This window comes from Filicampus tigris, chromosome 6 (assembly GCF_054856515.1).
Source record: "Filicampus tigris isolate MCC_2025a chromosome 6, RoL_Ftig_1.0, whole genome shotgun sequence".
In the NCBI taxonomy this organism is placed as follows: Eukaryota; Metazoa; Chordata; class Actinopteri; order Syngnathiformes; family Syngnathidae; genus Filicampus; species Filicampus tigris.
Window position 1 is genome coordinate 7756298 of NC_141222.1, and position 17312 is coordinate 7773609.

At 39.8% G+C, this 17312-nt stretch overlaps 1 long non-coding RNA gene across 1 annotated transcript; it reads left to right on the forward strand.

The window, feature by feature from the left end:
- Window positions 1-2674: 2674 nt before the first annotated feature.
- Window positions 2675-4985, forward strand: LOC147145611 (uncharacterized). The gene is made up of 3 exons (XR_015087177.1): window positions 2675-2996; window positions 3951-4064; window positions 4320-4985. It is a non-coding gene; the product is annotated as an uncharacterized LOC147145611 (long non-coding RNA).
- The last annotated feature ends 12327 nt before the right edge of the window (window positions 4986-17312 follow it).

Sequence of the window (17312 nt, forward strand, 5' to 3'; positions counted from 1 at the left end):
GGAGGGGTTCAACAGGCGAGGGCGCTATGCATTAGGTGCTATGCGGAATAACTGATAGTGGCAGTGGCACGTTAATGGGTGTGTATTGGTCGATTAAAAAACATGTTAAAATGCAAGGAATTGGCGGGGCTTTACAAGAATAAATTAGACTGTGAAGCCAGAGACCTTATAAATGATTTGGAGCCATACAGAATTCCAAATACTGAGTGAAGCTACGAACCAGACCTACTTCCTCCTTTAAAAATAGAGTGGGTGAGGCTTATATAAAGGTGCGCCTTATAGTCCGGAAAATACAGTACATGTTAAAAAATCAGAATAATATTGGTATTGCAAAATGCAACACCCATAGTGCATATTGAATGTTTTTCCAATATTGTGCATCCCTACTTTAAATATATTAGAGTTGTACTGTGTGGCATCTTTCAGTATCATTTCAGTATCTCTCTGTCCTCTTTTTTTGTAAATCAAAATATGGTCACCCTAACATATCGCAGGCAATGCAATTTTTTGGAACAGTTCAATAATCTTTGTTTGTTTGTTTGTTTGTTTTGTTAGATATCTGGCATTTTTTGGGGGGTGATATTGGTATATTTATTGTGATGCGCACTTTTGAGTCGATTGGAATGCTGTGCTCCAAAACCAATTTAGATGTTTCATGCTATGCAGTAAAACATCGACGAGTGAGCTCGCAAACTCTCAGTCTCAAGGCAGATAATAAAACCACAAGGTCAGCAAGCCAGCTTCATACTTGACACCATAAGTATTTGTCAATGGTCTTTCATTTACACGCTGATGAAAACAGAGAGGAGCTTTTGATGTTAGCTGCCACTTTTCAGGTCATGCAGCCAATCCACTGGGTAGGTTATGCTCAGACTTCCTCCCCTTTTGCAACAGTTTTGCCTCACATTCTTTTGTCATTTGGCTTTATGTTGAATATATCACTCTTTCCCTCATGTTCTGTGGGACTTATCGTCTCCCTCTTGGTTTCACAGAGGGCTCGCTTTGCTCTTGTAGCCATAGTAGTAGAAATACACTTTGATGTGAGCCGACAATGTGGCTTGTGCCTTTGCTAAATTTAATCATATTAACTAGTTAACCATGCCACCACTGTGGGACACGCAGCTTCAGTTTTGTTCATTCTCTTTTTGTCCATAGTCATCTAGCCTTGGGACTGAGGGGAAGAAGAGAGCAGAGTGCTTTACAGGGGACCTGCTACCTAGCGCCCTCTATTGATGAGTAGGGGTGTAACGGTACACTAAATCACGTTTCGGTTCGGTTCAGTTTTTTGTAAACTTCGGTTCGGTATATTTTCGGTACAAAAAAACGTTTTTTTTATGTTTATTTTGAAAAGATGACAAGTAAACTGTACTTTTTTCGAAAAAATAAATAAAAGCGAACCATTCGGGTGATATTCTAAGAAATTATACCAGAATAAAAAATACACTAACAATAAAGATCTCTTAGTTTTGTAAATTATTAAGACACTGAAATCTTTAAACACTCAGCAGCAACAGCCTATGACACATCTAAGTATTCAAGTTAAAGACAAGTTGTCATTACAGTACATATATACACGTTTTGTGATGAAAAAATACATACAATAGCAGTTACAATTAGTGCTTATTAATATAGTAACTTTAAAACGTCTTTATGAAATTGTATACACTTTTTAGGCATTGCAATCTTTGAATGTTCAACTGCATATTGTAACGAATTGGGTTATCTGTGTTGTGGTCGGATTTGTGTGTTACCGAGTAGTGGTGTTTCCGACGTTCACGAATGTATCGTACGGCAAGCGAGTAGAGCAGCGGAGAAAGAAGAGCACGAGCAGTTGTATTTAGATTAATGAAAACGGGATAATTAAACTACGTCTGACACCGCGTTCCTGGAAGACGCTACAATATGATAAATCTTGCTATTCAAATGTGACGTTTTTGCTCCCTTGTCTAAGAAACATTCACAGTCGGATGATGCCGCACATGTTAGACGTGCTACCTGCCGCCCATCTCATGTAGCAATGTTGGCACACAACTTTCGGACTTAACCACGTACCTTTCCCCACCGGCGATTTTAACAGGACAGCCAGAGTTTTCCCAAACAGGCGACCGCATTGTACGGGGGACCTTCGAGCTCTGGCTCTCACTGTTGTGCCACCACTCTCCTCTCCCGCATGCAACAGTCAATAGCGCCCGTGCGTAAGCTCGTGTTAATAAGTGGACCGAACGGAACGCAATTGGACCGAACCGAACATGCCATACCGAAACGTATTAATACACCCACGTGTACCATTACACCACTATTGATGAGCCACCACTGGTTGTGGGATAGTCTGGGTTGAATATTTTGGGACATTATACACTGAAAAGCAGAAAATACTTACAGTAAAATGATTACAGTAATTTCTCCACATTTTTTCCTCCAAAATAATCATCCAAAATTGAGGGTGAGTACAAGAGAAATTCCGAAAATTCGTAACATTATATAGACCAGAATTGCCTAGCCAGTTGATCGCTGTCGACTGATAGACCCCGGAATGCTCCTGAGTAGGCCGTGAGAGGTGTGGGGAAAAAAGGTTCTTCTGTGAGCATGTTACTATCATGATACATTATGTGTGAGTATACAGTACAGCGTGCAAACCTTATCAGTCTCACATCCACAAAAAAGTATTAAAAAGAAAAAGAAAAAATTGGTGACTTTTACTTTACGGTGGCACGTGACCTGCATCACAGGAAGTTGTTAGCAGTCAGCAAGTCAGCAGTGCCTTAGCTAGCGATCATAGCCTTGACCATTTTTGGGGTTTGTTTATTCTCATTCAAAGCTTGTTTATTTGATCTGCAATGCAACTATGGCATTGGCACAGCAAGGTAATCTGGAGTGATATTTTAAAATGGCGAGTGTACACACAAGCTAGAATAGCGATGCTCTTCTAAAAACGGCTTTTCGCACTACAAATTGCATCCCTGCCTCCGCCTCCCAGTGTCAGGTCATCCACTAAGGTAGACAGTGAGTTCCTTTATTCAAACTTGGATATGTAGCCTACCTGTTTTGTATCTGTTTTATTTTTCTGCTTTGTGTATGTTAAGGTGGGTCAGCATGCAGATTAGCATGCAATAAGGCATGCGTTTGAGCGTGTGCATGTATTGTACAATATGTTAGCGTGCGTGTGTGAAAGGAGCAGAGAGAGTGATATGATGTCTAGTGGTTGTGTAACAAGAAAAAGTGTTACGAGGCTGGTTACTACAGATTAGAAAAGGTGTGTGGGTTTGTGATGTTGAGACTGAACTGGTCAATCGCGGGAGGTTGGCTGCTTCAAAGTAGATCTTGGTTGAGATGTTTGCTGGTACCATTGGATTTGTTTAAAGATGTACTTTCATTCCAATATGACATGTAATGTCTAAAGTTACAAATGTGTTGGCTGTATAAAAACTGCTCTCAAGAATGATAACAGGCTTTGTCCCGAAATGGGTTAGGATGAAGAGCAAGGAAATGGCCGTTAATAAAAACAAACCCGTTCTGTATGAAACTGGGTGCCCTGTGAGCATAAGCGGTTCATATAATCAATGGATGGAAGTCTTTTTCGCCACATTGCCATTTTTAAAGTTCTCGATCATCTTCGAAGACACTTAACGCTTATCTGAGCCTTTTTTTCCTTCTTTGTTTATGTGACATCATGTGGGAGTGCTAACCACGAAAGCCGAAACAGCAAAAGCAAGGGAACACAAAAAATCCCATCCGTCAAATTACTATGGGGATAAGTCAATTTTAGAGCATGGATAACGCCAAATCAGCTGAGCACCTAATACATGAATATTAAGCAAAATCAGCTTTTAAAGGGTGATTTTCGGAGGAAGCATATAGTAGGAAGCGAGTGTGTGTGTGTTATTTTCGAGAAATTACGATATCCTATCGAACTGCACCAGGTTATAACAAAGTGTATGTGTCACTCTCAGAGTGAATGGTGATTAGTCCAGAGTGTTCCTCACCTCTCATCCCATGCCATCTGGAATAGGCTCCAGGTTCCAATAATCCTGAAACAGAGAAGCAAACAAAGCAAACAAACAGTAGTAAGTATTTGGACTTGTACATAAAAAAATCATTTTTGCAATTAGTAGCATCTTAAAATCATAAAATTTATAACAGCAAATGTCTCAGAAGGTTTATCAGAAGTACCAGCCAGGTAGATAAAAAAGAGAACAATTCATTTCAAGATGACAAATACATAAAGTAGGGGTAGGCACAGACATCATTAACCTTTTGTTGAACATATGGAATAAATGATGAGTCATTAACTCCTCTTTTTTTCTTCCCTTGCCTTACAGAAAGAAATATTTTCCTGAGAGTTTTCCTTTTTAAGATTTCCAGTCACAAGGTAACCAGAAGCAACCCTGAAGGCATGGTTGGCTCGTATCCACTCTACCCGGCAAGGTCTCTTCAATTGAAAAATCTCAAATTACCCAGTTAACCACACAGTGAACATCTTTATCTTCTTAAAATGTGTTTTGTTGTTAGTATTGCTGCCCCTGGCATTTTATATTACATTAGTGCTCGCTTGGAGACTGTTGATCTTTCACTTTTAGTGTCTCAGGATTACAACCTCACACAAAGGCCCGATTTCAATTTTGGCAGATTTTGGGCAGCTTTGTCAGTGAGATTATTTATGGCCAAACATCTCTGTTTGGGTGATTGTTGAGGATGTGACTATTAATGGCACTGTGGTTTGGCTGTGCTTCTACCTGGGAGGTTAGTGTTTGGAGTTATTTGTGCCCCTGTTTTTTTTTTTTTTTGCCACCATTCCAATTTCACTGGCCCAGTTACCGTGACAACAGCCCAATCGTCTCATCACCATATATCAGATGTGTCATCATCCCTTATCATCTCTGGCTGTCAAACTAATTGTAAATCTATCACTCAATACTTTGTTGTTAATTACATGTCATGTTAATTAAAAGATTCTGTTGTGAGAAAATAAAATAATAATTAACCCAGCTGTTGTCCACACTTATGTTTTGGCCTGTAGTGCTCATTTGGCTAAATCAAACAAGCTCCCGACTATTGCAGCCACATTAAGAACATTTTTAAGTTGAGTCTTTTATGTAATGATGCTCCTATTGCTTTTTGTATGATGCCTTCCGTAAGAATAATGAGTCAATTAACTTTTGTTTTCTTTTGTTATACAAAACCTTTTCATATTTCTCCATGCCATTCAGATAATGAAACGGGGTTCATGCTGATTTGTGCATTTATATATCAAAGTATAATAAATCTAATCATCAGTTTCAGCAAGTCAACAGAAATCATTAGAGGCACTTTTTCCTCTTAAATCTTACTATGCTACTTCATAAATGACAGGAATACGCTGAGACATAGCATTAGTGTGGAATTTTAGGATTAGCCAGGATTTAACTAATCCTCCCAGAGAAGGAAGGATTTAGGAGGGATAGCACAGCACAGGTTAAAAAGTAGGAGAAGGATAAGGAGACCAGAAAACCCTCTGTACGAGGGAAAGGTAAGAAAATATCTGTTAATGTTGCAAGAGCATTTGGGATAAAAGCGGGTTAGCAGAGAAGGACAGAGGAAAACAGTCAGTATTGTTTTAATCCTGTCAGTTGGACTCTTCTAATCCCTTGTTGTGAACGTCACAGAAACACTTTGGTGTTTTTGTTAGCGAGTGTAATCCCTGGTTTTGCGGCCCTTAAATCCAGGGTGGTAAATCATAGACACAGTGTTAAGTCCAATGCATTTCTGAAACTAAAGGATGCAAGGACAAGCAATTACCTGTATTCATGTGTCAAACCCTTTTTTAATAGTGATGGACACCAGGAAGAAGACCAATCCATTTATGAGATAGAGCCTATCCAAAGAGTCGCTGATGGTGTAGAGGTACACTCGCCTGAGTTGTGTGCAGGCAGCGTGGGATTGGTTCCCGCTCAGTGACGGTGGATGTGTGTGTTCCCTGCGACTGGCTGGCGACCAGTTCAGAGTGTAGGTCGCCTTTTGCCCATAGTCAGCTGGGATAGGCTCCAGCACCTTCCCGCGACCCTGTACAGGATAAGTGGTGTGGAAATTGACACATGAAGCATGCCTATCCCAAAATATTTAGGCCAAAAGATGGCACCCAGGACAGATCACCACTTAATCACATGCAAGACAATCAGTCTTAAGTGAGCCATAGAGTACATATTTTTGGACTGGATTTTAGCATACATCTGGAGTAAATATTTTCTACATCTTGAGTCACTATTTCTTCTGCGAATGTACATCTTATGGTGAATACTTACCCCTAGTCGTATAAAGACAGTGAGCACGAATTCTACATTTCACCTTGCTAGATTGGCAATAGAATAAAATAAAAATGTAAAATATGTCATTATAAGATCTCACTGTTGCTCGGTGTGGTCACATTAATGACACCAAGATTCCATTTTTCCTTCTCTTGAGGATAGTCCGACATTGCTTTGCCTGGTGGCTTATAGTTATGATGTCAGTGGGTCATAGTGGTTTATGGGATTTAGCCCCTGGAGGAAGTCATAGGCTGTTTAAATCCAAGACAAAATGGCCTCTAAACTTAATTGAGGTTGCAAGTAGGTGCAATAACACTGATTGTTGTTATCATAAAGCCACAGAGGCATTGTATGCTTCAGTGTTGCGGATATTAACAATAAAAGCCAAAACAGTTGTATGAATCCAAATGAGCTTAACTTAGAAAAAACAGTGGAATGGTGTCGAACTGAATAGAATTATTTGAATTTTATAAGTCAAAAATAGATTGAACAACTGAAACAACAGCTCATTATTATCGGGACATTCCATTTTGCTCTAATGACAGGTAGTACAGTATCCCATAGAAAATCTTGATTCTGAAAGGAAAGTATAGGTGTTCTTACAAACGTGTTGGGGTGTACTCATATATATATATATATATATATATATATATATATATATATATATATATGTATATATATATATATATATATATATATATATATATATATATATATATTTTTTTTTTTTTTTTTTTTTTTTCAACAGATCATACAATTCTAATCCTGAAGTGGTGAAATTATGTATACATCAAATATAATCAGTATTTTGGTTCAGATTTTCATGTCATCTGAAAGAAAAAAAACACCTGTGCCATTGTTTTAGGAAGGTTTCAGGATGTTTTCCAGCATCAGTCAATAATCAGACAGTGATTATGCTTATTTACAAGTCTGCATGACATCTTTAACGAACCCAAATCAGAAGAAGTCTCAAGATGATTGACAGTAATATAGTATGTGTAGTTTCCCTAATAATAAAACGTTATGATAAAAAGAGTCTCTAAAATTGCTGGATAGGCTCCAACTCAACCAGAACCTTAGTGACTATAAGCAGCATACTGTAGGTAATGGATGGATACGTCTTTGTTATGATAATAAACAAGTTAAAAATCCCACACAATTAATATGAATTAACCATATATATAAATGTAATGGACACGTTTCCACAAATTTGCCACAAGTAGCCTACAAAATAATCACTGAATTAAATCAATATGTTTCCCTGATGGATTCTGTAAATAACTGAATACTGCTATTGTCAAGAAGTTTGTATTTTTGGCAGAAATTTTAAACTATGCACCCTTAGCTTAACTTCAATGTAGCTGATATTCTACTGAAGCACTGATTATATCCATTTGACACTGTAAATGATTGATTATATATTTGATTTGAAAGTGTCAAATGTGTAGGTTGCATGTTCGTGCTGTGCTTGTGTCTATAAAGTATGTTGTATAATATCACTGAACCAACCGTTATTAATGCTTGCAAGACAACATAAATATATCGTCGCTGTCCTGTGAAAAACACTTACGTCCATTTTTGTCAATTTTCTTATTTTTACGTGAATAGTGTTTAAGCATTACAGGCATCGCATTAACGTGAAAATTAAACATTTTTTCCAAAATTGGACATAAGTGTTTTTCACAGGACAGCGACAATATGTAATTTATAAATTTGGTCCATTTTAATGTGAAATATACAGTAGATATATAAATACGGTAAAACTAACTGTTTCCAATGTGTACTTACCTTTTACAAGATGTGTAACATGAACAGGATTTGCAGCTCAAAAAGTATCTGTCATCCCATTGCAGAGTTAACTACAGTATGTTATTTTAAAATCAAATCAGTGATTTTTGTTCAATGTTCTCCTTCACTACAGTTAGCCAATGAGACACGGTGTTACTTTTTTATTGCAAGATGTTTGCCAGAAAAAAGTGATGCTTTAGACACAGGGAAGGGGTCCATGTGCAGTCTCTATCTCCACTGATGACATTGCAGGTTTCTCGTTCCCTAGCGCCATTGGTTAGAAAACAGCTTCAGGCAACCCCAAGGCACTTGTTCTTTTTTTCTTTTGTTTCTGTTCCTTTGACGGTGAATGTGCATGTTTGTGCTTATGCCTGCTTGTGGCCTGATCTCCCTCTCAAACGGTTTCATTTTTATTAGCAGCTGCTCGCTTTATTTTAGATGGTCAATGTACTGCTTTTGTATCCAGGACATAGTGAACACACGTGTAACTTTATTGCGATGGTAAAACCATTTACCTAAGACATAATAATTATAATAATTTGCCCTGTGGGGTATTAATCTGTTTTTAAATGAGCTGGACATATCAAAGACCCAAGTGACTATACAAATACTGTTACTACTGTTCTGGACTAAATCCTATGGGTTTTACTATGTGTTGGGGAAAAAAAGACACAGACCGGGATCAGACCAAGGGGAGAAATAATGGTGGAGGAGCAAAACAGCACATAAAAAACGTTATTCACAGATGTTTGCACAGTGAGAAAGCAATATTTGAAGCGAGGTAGTCTTCCCTGTCTCTAAGCATCTCATGTTATCTGTTTCTGTTTCAACTGTAGCCACAGACATACAAAAGACATCTTTCTTATTGGGTGGCCGAGATAATAAATATATACAGTACTGAGTGAAATTAACAATATTATGAACACTTAGAAATGTTTGTTTTCAGGTGCAATTTTTATTTCACTTTTATGTACAATACATTTCAACTAAGTACAGTTTATTTATTTTCTATATTTAAGCAGAATGTTGATGGTTAATGGATGGGTAATATATATATATATATATATATATATATATATATATATATATATATATATATATATATATATATATATATATATATGGGGGTACACCCCAGCAGGTTTGTAAGAACGCCCATACTTTCCTTTCAGAATCAAGATTTTCTATGGGATACTATACTACAAAACACTCCCACAAATATGCCCATATTTGAATGCAAACATCCATCCATCCATTATCTGTACCGCTTATCCTCACAAGGGTCGCGGGGCGTGCTGGAGCCTATCCCAGCTGTCTTTGGGCAGTAGGCAGGGGACACCCCGAATTGGTTGCCAGCCAATCGCAGGGCACACAGAAACAAACCTCCGCACTCACAATCACACCTAGGGGCAATTTAGAGTGTCCAATCAACTTACCACGCATGTTTTTGGAATGTGGGCGGAAACCAGAGTACCCGGAGAAAACCCACACAGGCACGGGGAGAACATGCAAACTCCACACAGGGAGGCCGGAGCCGGGATCGAACCCACGACCTCTGACTGTGAGGCGGACGTGCTAACCAGTCGACCACAGTGCCGCCTGAATGCAAACAAGATTTGTTAAATGTTTTACACACAATGTCAATGGCAGTGAATGAGTTAAAGACCATGTTGCACAAATAAGTGAACCCAGAGAAAAACACTTGTTCCTTCCAGGCCTAGAAGACATGTTGCTGTCCATAAAAGTCATAGAGGTCATACAAAATACTAGATATAGGTAATTGTTTTTGTTGTGAGCTTTATTAATTTTTTGCATTCATTAAATTGATTACATTTAATATTTTGTAATTTATACATTATATTATCAAACTTCCTTTCATGTTATAAGTTTTAAACACAGTGTACAAAAAACACTGTAAAATTTGGGAAATTGCTCTTATATTAATTGAGATATTGAATAAAATCTTACAATTTTTCAAGGGTGGTGAACTCATATATGCTAAGCACCGTATATATACATGAAATATCCACAGCATCTTTTCTATTCATCGTATCAGCGACTTGAAATTGGCGTACAGCATAACAAGGGTGACATCTCAAACAATGCTCCTCATCTAACTGAGAGCTTTCCATACTCTTTGTGCACTCACAAAAGCACACACATTGCGCCTAGATCTCAGGAGAGAGGCAGGAAAAGCATTTGAGAGCTGTTTCCATTCACTTTCATCTCTCATCTCTTTTTAATACTTCCTCCTTTCTGGAGTTTTCTCCTTCCACCCTCGCTCCCTCAACTGTTATTTAACCAGCCTTCAGTGTGTGAAATATATTACCGATCAGTGAATGGGTTGAGCTGGAGTTTGAAAGCAAAATCAAATTGTTTGCCTTCAATACAGTATATGTGCAGGTATTAGATCATGTTGGGCCCATTCTCTTGTCTCCTTTGGTCGGTTGCCAACACGGCAGGCTGCCTCATGTCCATTAAGACCCCTCATGCACCCCACCACCACTTTTCTTTTTAGTTGGATGTTATGGTTCACTGAGCTCTGTTATTGTTTGTATATATACTGTACATCCAGTATGAGATGTGTCCATTTTTAGGGGAGGCATAATTGTGAGTTTAGTCTGTTAAGGTGTGCCTTTGCTTACACCACTCAGTCTTCATTTATCATTTTTTGTCTACCACTAGTCACCTGAGAATCCCACTGAATTCTCACAAGGGGTGCTGCTTCAGTAAGCATCATAAATAGTAAAAAAAATAAATAAATACTGTTTTATGCATGTATACACTTACCGATGCAAAATCATGTACTCTTCATACACTTGTTACATTTAATGAGATTACATTGCAGAGCTGCATCAAAAATGTTGCCTTTGTAAATACTGTATAAAACATGTAACACAGAATAGCATAGAATACAATACTGTCAATGTGTTGCTCCATGAAATTGGAATGCTACTCTTTGGTGTGATACAAAAGTGACAGAAGGAAAAAAGGGGTACAAATGAAAATAAAATGTGCACAATGCAGTAGAAGCAATCTGAAAAATAAGAATGAAAAATAATGATGAATAAAATTGTATGCAAAAGGGTAAGGTGGGAACATTTGAAAAGATGAAGCCAATGTTGCATTTGTATGATATGTTAATATTACACATGCATGTCATTCATATTAGGTTTTATTCTTCTTAATTAAGAGGGAAAAGATGTATGCGCGATTGTATTTCTGGGCTGAGCGGATTCTCCCATGCACTTCTATCATTTACGCATTTTCATGCCAGATATGCACTCTGGGTGGAGCAACCCTAAGATGTGCGGTACCCATCAAATCTGATCTCGTGCACATACTGCTGTTAACTTAAAGCTCAAGTGTGAAGTAATTTCAGAAAATGTCAAATGAAGTCTAAGTAAAGTAATTAAACATCATACAAAAAATAAAGCATGAAAAAATCTTTTGTATGTCATATATTCAACAAAGTAATAATTTTTCCGAAGTGAGATCCTGGTGAGCGACAACCCGAAAGTGAAACGTCGCGTCAACAAGACGACAGCAGTGCGCAACATGGAACGTGTACACAGCCAGTCAGAAATCGACTCGGAAAGCAACATTTCAAACTTATCTGAGGCGATCCAGGTGTTTGATGAGTTGGAGGAAGAGAAGGTTGTTGGCATGATGTACTGTATGTTAGACCATGTGTACAGTTTTCCAGAAGGACGTGGCATATTCATTCATAAACAGTCAAGTTTATCTCATGGCGTAATGAATAGTGCGTTTGCTCCGATCATGCGCTGCTACCTTTTCTTCCTTTGTGTCACAGGTTCAAATAATGCGCTCTACCTTCAAATTTAGATCTTTTACTGTGTTTACAATTTCTTACATCCAGTCAGTTGTAAACGAGACATTTTGTGTCAAGTGTTTATTGCAGAATTGAACAGGTATGCAACTGAAAAATGTTGATGTTGCTTGTGATGAATCTGCAGACAGGAAAAACATAATTACTGGCCTGGCATTGCCTGAATGGGCACAGCTGGAATCAGGAGCCAGTTGAACTGTAACGCAAACTGGTCTATTTATGTGCCCTATTCTTATCTTTTTTTAGCCACTCAAACAACTGTTGGCCTGAATGTGAACAATGCATCGCCACACAGCGGCGAGACATTTCACCAAAAAATGCGATAACAATGGCAAAGAGCAGTTAGCTCGACTGGGGATACTCGCCCCGAGGTCTCCCCATTGCGGCGGCCATCTTGGGCAGGGACATTAGCTTGACTGGGGATACTCACCCCGAGGTCTCCCCAGTGCAGCGGCCATCTTGGGCAGGGACATTAGCTAGACTGGGGATACTCACCCCGAGGTCTCCCCAATGCAGCGGCCATCTTGGCCAGGGATATTAGCTAGACTGGGGATACTCACCCCGAGGTCTCCCTAGTGCTGCGGCCATCTTGGGCAGGGATATTAGCGAGACTGTGGATGCTCACCCTGAGGTCTCCCCATTGCGGTGGCCATCTTGTGCAGGGACATTATCTAGACTGGGGATACTCACCCCGAGGTCTCCCCAGTGCGGCGGCCATCTTGGGCAGGGATATTAGCTAGACTGGGGATACTCACCCCGAGGTCTCCCCAGTGCAGCGGCCATCTTGGGCAGGGATATCAGCTGCACCCACCCATGATTCTCGCCACTCAGCCAGCTCCAGTAAGGCGGCCATCTTACAGTATTGGAACACCTAGAATTGTCATCCCCAGGTCTCCCTAATGAAGCGGCCATGTTGTTCAAAAGTACTGGAACACCCAGAATTTTCATCCCCAGGTGTCCCTAATGAAGCGGCCATGTTGTTCAAAAGTATTGGGACATCCAGAATTTTCATCCCCAGGTGCCCCCCATGTGTTGCCAAAGGTGAAGAAAGAAGAAAACAAAAAAACAACTTCCTTGAGAATAAGACAAAACAAGAGAAACTATAATTCTGTATTTAGACAAAGGGTGGCGCCCAACATAAGTGTTGGACCCGGATACTCCAAACTCACCACACTAATTGGCCAATCCAAAACAGGTGTGTTGACAGGATAAAAACAGTTGCGTTGGCACACTCCAATTTAGTGCAGAGGAAGAAGCGCAGGGATGTTGCTGGTGGGTATTGGTAACCTTGAGTATGGTCTGGTCAAAGTGAGAGGCTGTCAAAAACAAACCAATCACACACAGACCCGCAGTCTCAGACCCAAAGCGATGAAATCATACTTCCGAATCAGATGAGAGAAGAGGAAAACAAAGCACTTGGAGTTGGCTATGGGAGAGAAAATGCTTACCGCAATAAATTTCTCAAAGAAAAAGAAGAAAATGAGACTTGGCACAAATCTCACGAAAGAAGAGGTACGGCTGGGGTCACCGGAGCCACCAAGCAGAAGAGAGTTATTAAGCCAAATAGCTGGACTCTATGACCCGATTGGTCTCGTAGCACCTCTGAAGCAAAAAGGCGCTATCCTGGTAAGATGGGCTCTCCAAGAAACTGGTGGTGTGAGAATGGCTAAAGAAACCTGGGACAAACCGCTTTCAGAAGACCTCAGAGAGGAGGATATAAAGCTCTTTGAAGAGTATGCCGAACTGTGTCAAATCAAATTCCACAGAAGTCTAACACCAGCAGATTGGACAAGCAACCCTGTGGATTGGTGGTGGATACCAGGCAACTTAAACATTGCTCACATCCTAACAAGAGGGGGATCAATGGAAGACTTGAAGGAGGAATCTGTGTGGCAGAAAGGTCCAGATTTTTTGAGATGGCCGGTGGATGAGTGGCCTATAAAGTCTCCTCAGGAAGTCGCAGCTCATGCAAGAGAAAATGTAGACAAGCTCCAAAGAAAGTATTTTGTAGCTGTTGTCACCAGAAGCCAGTCATCAAAGAAGACACAGCAGCAGACATCCCGGCAAAGTGACGTGAGCCCAGCGGTCAAATCTAGGAATTCTCCAAGTGGTTGGGTCACAAAACTCATTGCAATAGAAAAGTTTAACAACCTGCATAAGCTTGTTGATGTTGTTGCTTGGACTTGGCGTGCTGCTCAAATGTGGCTAAAGAGAGGGGTAGTGAAAGCCAGAGCTAGTCGTAACATCCCTGGACTGACTGAGCGTCAAGAAGCCCTCAGAGATCTCTTTTTGACAGCCCAAGAAGGGCAGATCTTGCTGGGCCGAATTTATTCATAAGGAGCAAGTGGCATACAAAATAACGAAATGTTGCTGTTGGTGACATAGTTTGGGTAGCAGATCAAAATGCACTACGTAACCAATACAAATTCTGCAGAGCGGTGAAAGATGGAAAGATGGAAAAGGACATGTCAGAGATGCCCATATCAGGGTGGGGCCAAGCTACCCAGTCTCTATAAAGCCTGGAAAACTCAAAGAAAACAGGAAAATTCAAGTTCAGTCCAGTTACGGTCCAGTCATCATCCTCCAAAGAGATGTGAGACGCCTCATCGTCCTACTACATATTGAGGAACAATCACCAACAAAGCAGTGAAGCTTTCTGTTCTCCTTGGGTTCTCACCAGGAGCTCAAGTGGGAGGTGTGTTGCCAAAGGTGAAGAAAAAAGAAAACAAAACAACAACTTCCTTGAGAATCAGACAAAACAAGAGAAACTGTAATTCCGTATTTAGACAAAAGGTAGCGCCCAACATAAGTGTTGGACCCAGATGCTCCAAACTCACCAGACTAATTGGCCATTCCAAAACAGGTGTGTTGACAGGATAAAAACAGGTGCGTTAGCACACTCCAATTTAGTGCAGAGGAAGAAGCGCAGGGTTAACTTTCAGGAGCAGCACATTTGACCAAAGTATCTTAGTTTATTCATATTGGAGGAAGAAGCCCTTTAGGTGGCCATTGTAAATTGCTACATGCTTCTGTTAGGATTTTGAATAAATTGAATATTGAACTGTTTAATACATAACAGTAAAGATTTCATATTTAATAAGTTACGATGGAAAAATAATAAGTATAAGAAATAATAGTAAGTAATGTTTAAATATTAAATTATAATATTAAATAGTAAAGTAAATCTTAGTTAAGTACTTTTAGTCATGTTTTCCATGTTTTCAATATACATTCTGAGATATTTCATTTTGTTTGAATTGAGACACATTTCAAGAGATACAATTGTCACTTAAAGGTTCCTATTTCATTTGTTTATTAATTTCTTCAAGGTTTTCAACCTACAAAAGTTCAAAAGTATTGGGACACCCCGATTTTTCATCCCCAGGTGTCTCTAATGAAGCGGCCATGTTGTTCAAAAGTATTGGGACATCCAGATTTTTCATCCCCAGGTGTCCCTAATGAAGCGGCCATGTTGTTCAAAAGTATTGGAACACCCCGTTTTTTTCATCCCCTGGTGTCCCTAATCAAGCGGCCATGTTGTTCAAAAGTATTGGGACACCCCGATTTTTCATCCCCAGGTGTGCCTAATGAAGTGGCCATTTTGTTCAAAAGTATTGGGACACCCCGATATTTCATCCCTAGGTTCCTTCCTTCCCGAGATTCCTATTTCCCTTCCTTCCTTGCTTCCTAGTGTCCTTTCTTCCTCATTCCTCCACCTCATCCTTTCCTTCCTATTTTGTATTCTTACTTTGTTTTCTGTCTTGCTTGCTTTGTCTAACTTGCTATCTTGGTTCCTTGCTTCCTCCCTTCCTTTGATTCCATCATTCTTTGTTTTCCTTCCTTTTTTCCCTGACTTCCTTCTTTCATAGTTTCCTTACTTCCTCTTTTTTTGTTTCCCTTCTGATTTTTTTTCAAGGTCATTCTACTTCATTGAACTTCATTCCAACGCATTCCACGGTCGGTCACAGTGCAGAGGTCGTGGATTCAAATCTGGCCCCAGCCTTCCTGTGTAGAGTTTGCATGTTCTCCCCGTGCCTTTGTGGGTTTTCTCCGGGTACTCCAGTTTCTTCCCACATTCCAAAAGCATGCTTGGTAGGTTAATTGGACACTCTAAATTGCTCCTAGGTGTGATTGTCGTTGCGAATGTTTGTTTGTCTTTGTGTGTCCTGTGATTGGCTGGCAACCAGTTCAGGGTTTACCGCGCCTACTGCCCAAAGACAGCTGGAAAAGGCTGCGACCCTTGTGAGGATAAGCAGATTGGATAATGGATGGATAATAATAATAACAATAATAATGAGTTGAGGGCTTGTCAAAGAGGGCCTGCGAGTTGGCAATTACTGCTCTTTAGTTGTGATATTTACAGGCAAACACCATCTGCACAAGTGGACTATTTTCGTTGTTTGTTTACAAGGCTTACCTACGACTGCAAGGAGCAATTACGCTTCAAACATTTTCCAGGCTGGAATCAAAAGACGAGACTTTGGAAATCTTTAGGCAGGACTCTCTCGTCAAAGACAACGAGCAGGGTACCCACCAAGCAACACTATCATGGCAATGGCGTATAATGGGGACTTGTACATTTCATTATTTATTTTATATTTTTATTTATTTACTTGTTAATCTGACTGGCCTGGTTTGTGATACAAGGAAGGTTGGGCACATATGATCTAAAAAGGCACTCCCTTCTTTATTGATGGACCCCCAAACGGCATTCGGTACATGTAGTATGCGCACAGTATTGGATTTATTCACGACAAAAGAGTGTTCTGCTTCAAATGTTAGTATATTAGGTGTGCCTTTTCTAAATGGCTGATGACACATCAGCTACATAAGGTATTTTCATATTTGAAGCATGCTATATTTTTGTACTGGATTTCAAACATTTTCACAAGTCTCAGGAAAATTCCATGCGCCATGATTTACTGCTAGTCTCAGAATTCAATGTATCACACGCATTCACTGGTTTCGCGTGGTGGATGTGTCAGAAAACTGGACTGAAGAATGCAAGCAGATAAGTGTGCAAGCCCAGGTGTGTAAAAAATTGGTGGGTAATGCGATGAATTATGTTTTATTCCTTTTTTTTCATCGCTGTTGAGTTTGGTGATGGCTCTGGGAAAGAAGCTGTCCCTGAGTCTGTTTATGCAGCTTTTATGTACTAAGTGTTGGCCAGAGTGCAGTAGTACAAACCAGCGGTCGGTGTTGGGAATTGTCCTTGATGACGTTTGCTGCTCTGCTGAAGTAGTGAAAGCTGTCAATGTCCTCAAGATGGGCTGTGTTCATTACTCTCTGTACTGTTGTCTCATCAGCTGCTGTGTACCTGGCGTATCAGACCTTTACAGCAATTTATTTTACAGTCAATAGACTAATAGTAACAGTAGTAAGTGTTTTTTATT